The sequence below is a fragment of the Rhodnius prolixus genome, unplaced genomic scaffold (assembly GCF_049639745.1).
Source record: "Rhodnius prolixus isolate KJV_2025 unplaced genomic scaffold, Rpr scaffold_10, whole genome shotgun sequence".
NCBI lineage: Eukaryota > Metazoa > Arthropoda > Insecta > Hemiptera > Reduviidae > Rhodnius > Rhodnius prolixus.
This window is the reverse complement of record NW_027411615.1, coordinates 5,816,644-5,827,706: the sequence shown is the minus strand read 5'-3', so window position 1 is coordinate 5,827,706 and position 11,063 is coordinate 5,816,644. Positions and strand designations below refer to the sequence as shown.

General features: G+C 31.9%; 1 protein-coding gene across 16 annotated transcripts in view; it reads right to left on the bottom strand.

Annotated features, from left to right (window-relative positions):
• Positions 1-4,832: 4,832 nt before the first annotated feature.
• LOC141457195 (uncharacterized) overlaps positions 4,833-11,063 on the bottom strand; it is a 31,339-nt gene continuing 25,108 nt past the window's right edge. For all 16 annotated transcript variants that reach the window (XR_012460247.1, XR_012460248.1, XR_012460249.1 and 13 more), the window contains 4 exons: positions 9,231-9,334; positions 8,038-8,172; positions 7,555-7,653; positions 4,833-5,027 (listed from right to left, as the gene is read on the bottom strand). The gene's annotated coding sequence lies outside the window, so the exon portion shown is untranslated. The remainder of the gene's footprint in view (positions 5,028-7,554; positions 7,654-8,037; positions 8,173-9,230; positions 9,335-11,063) is intronic.

Below are 11,063 nucleotides of genomic sequence, written 5' to 3'. Positions count from 1 at the left end.
ATTTTTAATTCATGATCAAATATATTAAGTTACACCTATAATAAAACTCCATATTATGGAGCTTGTGGAACAAGGAAGGTTCTCTTAGGTTATACAACATATGCTTAATAGTGGACTTGTCTTTGCTGTGCGAGAGACGTAGACGAATTTGATGTTGATACTTGTTATAGCTGCAATATTTCCTGTAACTGGTATTTCGTACGTTTGGCGATAAGAGTTAGTAAACCTGCACAAGTAAGTTGAAATACTATTTCTCTACTTGAAATACCATAAGCTATCCAGTACTAAGTGTTCTTATTTCCATATTCCAGGCATTAATTCTTTGTTTTTGTTAATTATAATTTTAAATTTATTTTATTTTTTAATTTTGTGTGATTTCGAGTATATTCTCTTTTCATTCATTGAGAAATGTGTTCATTTTCAGTTACTATAAACGATTTGATAGTAGAATATCCAATGTCTGCTTTAAATGAATTTTCTTGAATCATAATATTGTGTACTAAAGAGGCTGTAGAAGTGATTCCAAAACAGTAAGTTCTTAAAAAGATTTGAATTTTATTATTTTTCTGAAATTGCTTTACTGTTTTCAAATAGCTAACATCGAGCTATTAGCTAAATAATCTAATTATTAATTTACTGACGTTGTCTTTTGGTTTCCTTATCATTTATACAGATCCAGTTTGAGGCTTGTTGGTGGTTTTGTAAATAGCGTCAGAAACATTTTCAAAAATTTCAGTAACTTACAGTTGTTTTTTCTTAAGTTTGCTGAAAGCATCTAAGAGTAGAACTCCATGACATCTTACTAGTTCATTAAGAAATAGAAAAGTAGTTTCTTTTGTTAATGCCAAGAGTGGACCTTCATCTTTTCATGTCAAAGTAAAATCTGGACATCTACAGCAATATTAGATCGGATTTACTTATTTATTTATTAATTTAAATGATTACGGTCGAACTAATTTTTCTGCTAACATCTATTACATAACTTGACTGACTCACAAAATACCATCTCACTAATTTGGGTTCAGGTCAAAGTGTTTATCAATAACATCAAGTTGAACGAATAACTGAACATATCGTGCATAAAGTAGAAAACAGTAAGTACACAGCAGCTATATTTCTTGATTTAGCTGATATATCTGACAAGTTGGACTGCTGTAGACTTCGCTATTTTTTTTTATTTTTTTTTTTTTATGGCTCGTCAACATTATTGGCGCCCGGAGCTTTTTTCAGTGCACTGCCGGCCTCCGGACAGTGTTCTCTCATTGCAGACAACACTGTCCATCACCGGACAGTGAGCTGTAAGAAGCTCCTTGGAAGAGATAATCTAAGGGTCAGCAGATGGATTCGAACCCGGCACCACCGCGTGGGAGTCCAGTATGCTAACCTCATAGCTAACCCCCTCCCTACTTCGCTATTAATTACATTATTCAAATCATACTATCTTTTTTAGAAGACCTAACTTTTTTAGGTAAAATTAATAAAAATTTGAATTTAGAATTACATTTTGTTTTGAAAATAAATGAAAAAAAAAACCCAGCTGGAATCAGCTGTTTAGATAACCATCACTTACCAGCTGATCAGCCTGGCCAGTTACCGTCGGCCATCTTTAACTCGTTCGTGGTGTCTCTTTATTAACGTGATTTTTTAGGTGAATAGTGCTTATCAAAGTGAAGTTCGATTTTATAAATTGAGTTTAAGTTATACTTAGTGCGTGATATATAGTTTTAGTGTAAATAGTATTGTGAATTATTTTAAAAAGTGTCAAGTGCTGTTGGATGGTGATCTATTAAGATGCTGATGAACTTGGATATTCGTTAAGCAAGGTAAGACTTTATTATCAATTATTTAATTATATTTTATTATTCTTGCATGAAAACAACATGTTGTCATTTAATTATTACTTACGAATAAATATCATTGCTTTGTTTTAACTATGTTCAGTGTTGGCTAATTCTTTAATTTTGAACACGACAAAAAGTATTGAAATTGATCTCTAAAGCTTTTCGAGAATTCTTTGATCTATTCTTTTTAATCGACTATGAGTTCAAAATTAGTATTTTTGGTTTACACTGGGTCAAAATATTTTGTGAACGGTTACCTAAATTTTATTTCTTTTTTCTTCTCTCTCAAATGAAATTATACTACTGATGTAGATCAGTTTATTTCAGATAAAATCTTTCATATTTTTTTTCAACAGGAATATCATAATGAAAAAACAAAACAACACCACACACGAATGCAAAAAAGTCTGTGAACACCATGAACATAATAAATTATTCTTACACATTGTACATTTATTATAAATTTTAAAAACTTGTAGGACCTTCTTTGTTTCTCATCACTCCCAACAAGCGAGCTTTCATCGATCCTACTAATTTTGTCGTCGTCAACGTTGGAATTTTATCCCACTCTTCTAAAATAGCGTTTTTTAATTGTTCACGGTTTCTTATTTCTTTTATTTAAGTGGTAGGGTGTTTAGGCGCCGGGTTGTATAATGTAAAAGCCATTGCTAAGTTTTTAGTGCGGTATGTTTCGGGTCGTTTTCTTCTTGGAAGACAAACGTTCCATCCAACTCTATTGTTTTTTTTAACTTTCACTTAAATTGTATCTTAATATTTTTTTGAGATTTTTTGAACACTTGTGTTGGGTTCTTGTCGAACAGTCTTCAAAATTTCCCGCTTATGAACGGAATTAAGTTTTGGTGGATGTGCACTGCTAGTCACACTTCCGAATTTTCCCACTTGTTAATTATGTTCTGTTAAGATTTTTTTTTTTTTAACAATCTTCTAATTTAAACAGTCTTTGCGAATAACGGAATAGGTCTTTTAGAATTACGGAATTAGAATAGTTAAGTGGTAATAAGGGATTCATCAATCTTTAAATTATGTATTTTTTTCCTGATTAGTGGAAAGTTTATCAAGTTATTTGTGTACCAACATTTTAGGAAGCATAGACCCAGTTAGAAATTCCGTACTTTATTTAAAACTTCAGAGTGTTTTCTATGCAGTGAGGTTCCATTCCGGGTCGATGAATTATTATCGTGTTGTTTGAAAATTACTTACTTTATTGCTTGATTAAGATGTTTTTTATCTTATCGACATCTCTAATGCATTTAATTAAGTCAACTTACTAGTTCATAGGGTTCTTCTCGAACAGGCTTCAGAATTTCCCGTTTATGAATGGAATTAAGTTTTGGTGCACTGCTTGGCCTAATAGTCACACTTCCGTATTTTTTTTTTTTTTTTTAATTTACAAATCTATCTACCCTATTTCACGAATACTTTTTCTATCATTTCACAACTACACAATAAGTTCACGAACTAGGAACTTCCATATTAGTGGTTATCTCTAAACTGACTGATATGATTTCTATAATTCAATAGGGTTTTTTGGAACTATATTCATCTGTTTTTCTGTTTTTTATCTGTGTAAAATTTCGATTTGTGCACATTTATACGGTTGTTCACAGACTTTGCATTCGTGTGTGGTGTTGTTTTGTTAACGTTTCATTAGGATATTCCTGTTGAAAAAATAAAAGATTTCATATAAAATAAACAACTCTAGTTTCTCTCTACCGAATAGTATAATTTAATTTGAGAAAAAAAAGAAGACGTTTCTACTAGGATAATAATAGTAATAACATTCAGGTAAGTGTTCACAGATTTCTTTGGCCCAGAGTACCTATGTTGTTTTTTGGAAATGATTTCTATAGATTCCTTTTCTCAAGTGCGCTTGTTTTGAATTCATTCCTTTAATAGAAGTCTATGTAGAATATTAAAATCCAATCTCAGAAACTCCACATCGTAACTCGCCCCTTATTAATTAGATCCTTGGGGTAGATTCAGAAATGAATAATTGATACCTACTTCAACTTTCGTTAAGAACAAACGGAACCCTTTCGGTTAATGTTCAGACGGTTTTTCTGTTGGGTAAAAATATTACGAGCACTAAAGCTTGAATCTCCTAGAAATGAGTAATAACTTCCGATGTTTTCAATAAATTTAATATCTTTCCACAATTTGGGTATAATGTATTTCTTTTCTTGCATTCTATCACAGGTTTTCTTTAATATTCACCACTATCAAATCAGACAAAAACCCCACAGCACATCATGAAAGCTTGAATCTCCCAATAGTTTTCTTTAGAGAACAGGTTGACTATCTCTGGTCTTAGTACTGAATCTCTGCTAGGACACGATGAAGCCCCTGGGCTGGTTCTAGGTTCAAACCTAGTGATTGAGGCTATTCTATTAATGTAACTTCCAAATACTTCTCTAACCTGTTGGTAAGTAATTTACTAATTCTCCATTAATGTAAATTATAAAATAAGCGTTGGTTTTTTTGTTAACTCATTATAAAAAAAAAAATCCTCCGAGTCAAGAAAATTCATTTGCTTTAAGAAAATGAATTCGTTTATGAAATTTTTCAACTCCCAATGCTACTTTGTTTAAAATGTTTTATTGGCAATCTATTTCATTACATAAGGAAACTAACTTGAAAAGCAAATAAATTAGAGTATCTGAAATATAAATAAATAATAACATACATAACGTGCAAATATTACTTCATTTAACAAAAAAAAAAGAAAAAAGCCAGCTCATACTTAAAACATCAAGATTGCCAAGAAAAATGTATTGGGAAAGGATGGGAGCAATTTATTGAAGTGCTCAAGATTTCACTTTATTCAATTTTTTTTTTGGCTAGCTAATGGTAATTTAAAAAAAAAAATGGAAATTGAAAATTGCAGCCCGTATAGTAGGAAAAAATTCATTTATTTTTTTAAATAAAGTAACTTAATTAGTAGGTGTAGGGAAATAAACAGTAAGAACGAAGTATTAGGTCATTATAGCTTTTATTATAACTTTTTTAACTACAATAAATTACAATTAGTTTTAAATTATCATTTTTCGTATGGGTAAAAAAATGGAAACTAATTTATTGTTGTATGATTATTCATAATGTTCCTGAAGACAATAAACCGAACATGGATCAGGGTCCGAAACTGATGTAGAACTGGATCCAACTTGCCTTGAAACAGAAGAGCACAATTGGCCTATTATGCACTGTTACAGGTATGATAAAGTACCTAAAGTAATATAATTGGTTTATCTTTTAACCAGTTAATCTAGCTAACTGTTGCCCAAGTTAAACTGGTTGTACTTGTTACACTGTACTGGTGCACTGATTAAAGAATCTAATCGGTTACACTGGCTAACTGCTTTTACTAGTTAACTAGTTAAAACAGTTACACCAGTGTAACCAGTTAAAACAGTTATGCTCGGTTAACTGGTTAAACTAACTACTTAATCGGTTAAACTGGTTTTACTGGTTGACGGGTTAATCACTTAAACTTGTTACTAGTTAATCGGTTGAACTGGTTAATCTAGTTTAATTGGTTACCATTGTCACTTCGCTTCGCCTATCAACTTATTTTCTTCTCCTTATAACTTATTTTCTTCATTTATCCACTTATTGTTTTGCCTATCCACTTATATTACTTATATAGGCAGGAAGGTAGATCGATAAGTGGATAGATAAATACAATAAGTTGATAGATGAAGAAAATAAATGATGGGTGAAGAGAAATAATTGGATTAATGGCAAAGGTAGCCAGTTGGACCAGATTAACCAGTTTAACAGAATAACTAAAGTAGTTAGCATGTTAAACCGTTCAACCGATTAAGTACTTAAACAGTTAAACTGGTTAACAAAGTAACTAGCCGATTAACTAGTTGACTAGATAAACTAGTCTGTTACCAGTAAAAGAGATTACCTAGCTAACCAATGTAATTAACAGAACCTGTTAGCAAGGTTAACCGATAAACTGATACAGTTTACCCAATTAACTATTTAAACAGTATAACTTATTTAGCGCAGTTATCAGGTTTAATTGGCTAATGGGTTAACAGTCAACCTGGTTAACTAGTAACCGGTTAAACTAGTTTAACTAGCTAACTGCTTGAACAAGTTTATCGGTTAAACTGGCTAACTGGTTAAGGTATAACTAATTAATCGGTTAAACTTGTGAACTGTTATCGGTCATACTAGCAACTGGTTAACTGGCTAAACTGGTTAAACTAGTTCCACTGGTTACCTTTGATATTTATCAATTAATTTTTTTCACCTATCAATTGATTCTTCTAACTGTCCACTTCTTGATCCTCCGCTTATCCTTCTATGTTAGAGAGGTAAGTGGATTGGTAAGAGAATAACTGGACAAATGAAGAAAATAAGTTGTAAGGTAAAACGAAATGACAAAGGTAACCATTTGAATTAGTTTACCAAGTTTAGCCAGTTAACCAATTGGCTAGTTTGACCGCTGAACAGTTAACAAGTTTAACCGATTAACTTCCTACCCAGTTATATCCTTAACCAGTTAGCCTATTTAACCGATTAACTAGTTAAACCAGTAAACTAGTTCAACTAGTTTAATCAATTAACTAGTAAATCAGGTCGACTAGTTAAACCTATTAGCCGATTAAACCAGTTAACTAGTTGATAGAATATACTGGTTAACTAGTTAATCGGTTAAACAGGTTAACTAGTTTATCGGTTAACCTGGCCAACTGGTTCCATTAGTTAAATTGGTTAACTAGGTAATTTGTTTTACTGGATGGCTAGTTTAACTGGTCCATTAGTTAATCGGCAAAACTGGCCGGCTGCTTTGTTAACCAGTTTATAACTGGATAGGTTAGGTTAGATTAGATTAAGTTAGGCTAGGGTAGGTTAGGTTTAAGTTAGGCTAGATTAATTAGGCTAGGGTAGGTTAGGTTAAGTTAAGTCTAGATTAATTAAGCTAGGGTAGGTTAGGTTATGTTAAGTTCATCTAAGGTAACCTAACCTACCCCCCCTTTTACTTAGGTTAACTTAGGCTAGGTTAACCTAACCTAACTTAACCACACCGACTTACTATTAATCAGCTAAACCGGTTACGCAGTTCAGCCGATTAACTAGTTAACCAGTTAAACTAGTCAGCCATTTTAACCGGTTACCTAGTTAATCAGCTCAACCAGTTACCCAGTTTAACCAGTCTGCCAGTTTAACCGGTTACCTAGTTAATCAGCTCAACCAGTTACCCAGTTCAACCGATCAACTAGTTAACCACTTAAACCAGTCTGCCAGTTTAACCGGTTACCTAGTTAATCAGCTCAACCAGTTACCCAGTTTAACCAGTCTGCCAGTTTAACCGGTTACCTAGTTAATCAGCTCAACCAGTTACCCAGTTCAACCAATTAACCAGTTTAACCAGTCTGCCAGTTTAACCGGTTACCTAGTTAATCAGCTCAACCAGTTACCCAGTTTGCCAGTTTAACCGGTTACCTAGTTAATCAGCTCAACCAGTTACCCAGTTCAACCAATTAACCAGTTTAACCAGTCTGCCAGTTTAACCGGTTACCTAGTTAATCAGCTCAACCAGTTACCCAGTTCATCCAATTAACCAGTTTAACCAGTCAGCCAGTTTAACCGGTTACCTAATTAATCAGCTTAACCAGTTAGCCACGTAGCCAGTTTAGCTGATTACATGCAACATGCAAAATAATTTTAAAGAACTTACGTGAAAGGTGGAAGTAAATATTTACTGCAACGTCCTGAGAGGAATCCCTCCTTTTTACTCCCTGTACAGTTCTCAAATTAACACTATTCCTCTTGCTACCTAAAGCAAAATTTTTTTTGCACTGTTGTATGAATATTTGAATAAATTGAACAATATGTATAATAAAATGTACTGCTTTTTACTTTATCTAATGTTTGTAATAATTTCTATTTCTTTTGTCAGACTCTGTTTCTTCTTTTTTTCGTTTTTTATTTTATTTTTTGGAAAATGAAGCATTTCCTAATAAGTGATGCATTTTCAATTGATCTGTTCTTACTAAGATATATGGAAAATATAAATAAAATGGAAAAATAAAGAAAATAAATGTAAAGAGACCAGATCATGCATGAATTTTATCTCATTGCGCAAATTTGAAAAAGGGATTACAAACGTTTAAGAAAATTTTAAAAAAAAAACTGATTTTAAAAACAGAATTTCACTAACCTTTGTCCAATTATCTTTACAGGTATTGCCAGCAACAGAAGTGGAGTCAATTCCCATCCAGAAATCAATTCTGAGCAAAGTGTTGCAATGAAACAGATAGTTGCTATCAACACGAGCACCTCTAAAACCAGCAGCCTGAAATAATATATTTACTTATGAAATTCAAATAACTAATGATTATTCTTAAATTTTGTTAACTTCCTAAACTGTAGAACGTATTATAATTAATTATAATTATTGTAGTTAAAAAAGTTACAATAAAAGCTATAATAAACTAATATTTTGTTCTTACTGTTTGATTCCCTATACACCTACTGATTAAGTTACTTCATTTGAAAAAAAAAAATTGTGTTCCTACTATACGGACTGCTATTTCCAATTACCTTTTTTTTTAATGCTCCATTAGCTAGCCAAAAAAAAATATTGAGTAAACTGAATTCTTGAGCACTTCAATAAATTGCTCCTACCCAATACATAACACTGATTTTTCTTGGCAAACTTGATGTTCTAAGTATGAGCTGGCATTATTTTTTTTAATGAAGTAATATTTGCACATTAACTGCTTAAGTACTTAATCGGTTTAACTTTTTAACAGGCTAACTAGTTTAACTAGTTATTCCATTAAACTGGTTAATATATTTCAACTGGTTACCTTTGCCAATTATCCAATTATTTCTCTTCACCCATAAGTTATTTTCTTCACCTCTCAACTTATTGAATTCATCTATTCACTTATTGATCTACCTTCCCCAACCTATATGAGATATAAGTGGATAGGTAAAAGAATCAGTGGATAAATGAAGAAAATAAGCTAGTAGGAGAAGAAAATAAGTTGCTAGGCGAAGCGAAGTGAAGTGACAATGGTAACCAATTAAACTAGTTTAACCGATTCACTAGTACAAGTTTAAGTGATTAACCAGTCAACCAGTAAAACCAGTTTAACCAATTAATCAGTGCCAACCGATAAAACCGATTAAGTAGTTAGTTTACCCAGTTAACCGAGCATAACTGTTTTAACTGGTTACACTGGTGCAACTGATTTAACTAAAAGCAGTTAGCCAGTGTAAACAATTAGATTTTTTAATCAGTATACCAGTACAGTATAACAAGTATAACCTGTGTAACAGTTAGCTAGTTTAACTGGTTAAAAGATTAACCAATTATATTACAATACTTTAGATACTTTAGCATACCTGTAACAGTGCATAATAGGCCAATTGTGCTCTTCTGTTTCAAGGCAGTAGTTGGATCCAGTTCTACATCAGCTTCTGACCCTGATCCATGTTCGGTGTCTGGTCTTCAGGAACATTATGAATAATCAAACAACATAAATTAGTTTCCATTTTTTTAACTATACGAAAAATATTAATTTAAAACTAATTGTAATTTATTGTAGTTACAATAATAAATTATAATAAAAGCTATAATAAACTTATATTTTGTTCTTAGTGTTTGATTCCCTATACACCTACTGATTAAGTTACTTCATTTGGAAAAACAAATGATAACTGATAAATGTTTTCCTATTCTACCTACCGTAATTTTCAATTTTCATTTTTATTTTCTTTTACACCATTAGCTAGCCAAAAAAAAAAATATTGAGTTCACTGAAATCTTGAGCACTTCTAAAAATTGCTCCCATCCTTTCACAAATACATTTTTCTTGGCAAACTTGATGTTTTAAGCATTAGCTGGCATTTTTTTTAAAATGAAGTAATATTTGCACGTTATGCATGTTATTATTTATTTATATTTCAGGTACTCATTACATTCTAATTTTTTTTTTCGCGTCAACTCGAGCTTTAGTGCTAGTAATATTTTTACCGAACAGAAAAACCGTCTGAAATTCACCGAAAGGGGAAGGAAGACCTTCGTTTGTTCTTAACGAAAGTTGAAGTAGGTATCAGTTATTTATTTCTGAATCTACCCCAAGGATCTAATTAATAAGGGGTGAGTTATGATGTGGAGTTTCTGAGTTTGGATTTAAATTATTCTACTTAGAGTCCTATAAATGGAACTAATTCAAATCAAGCAGAGTTGAGAAAAGGAATCTTTAGAAATCAATTCCAAAAAACAACATAAGTACACTGAGCTAAAAATGTCTGTGAACCTTACCTAAATTTTATTACTTTTATTATTATCTTTTATTAAAAACTTCGTTTTTTTTTCCCTCCAATGAAATTATATTAATCGGAAGAGAGAAACCACGGTTATTTATTTTATATAAAATCTTTTTTTTATCATTTTTTAACAGGAATATCATAATGAAACGTAAACAAAACAATACCACACACGAATGCAAAAAAAGTATGTGAACAAACGTATAAATGTGCACAAATCGAAATTTTTACATAGATAACAAACAGAAAACCAGTTAAAAAAGAACCCTATTGACTTGTAGAAATCATATCAGTCAGATTAGTGAACAAATAATCTAATTAATATTATTTAACCACTAGTATGGAAGTTCCTAGACCGATTCATGAATTTATTGTGTAGTTGCGAAATAAAAGAAAAAGAATTCGTGAAATAGGGAAGATAGTTAAAAAAAAACCCTCAACGGAGCATAATATAATTAATAAGTACGAAAAATACGGAAGTGTGACTAGTAGGCCACGCAGTGGACAGCCACCAAAACTTAATTCCATTCATAAACGAGAATATTGTTCGAGAAGAACCCAAGACAAGTGCTCAAGAAAATATTAAGATACAATTTAAATGAAAGCTCAAAAAAATTGGGGATGGATGGAACGTTTGTCTTCCAACAAGAAAACGACCCGAAACATAACGCACTAAAAACTTGGGAATGGCTTTTATATAATACAACCGGGCGCACAAACACCCTTCGACAATCACCAGACCTTAACCCAATCGAACATTTGTCGGAAGAAATCATTTGCGAAATAAATAAAAAAGAACTAAGAAACCGTGATCAAGTTCAAAAACGCTATTTTAGAAGAATGGCATAAAATTTGAGGGCTACAAAATTAGTAGGATCGATGAAAGCTCGCTTCTTGGAAGTGATT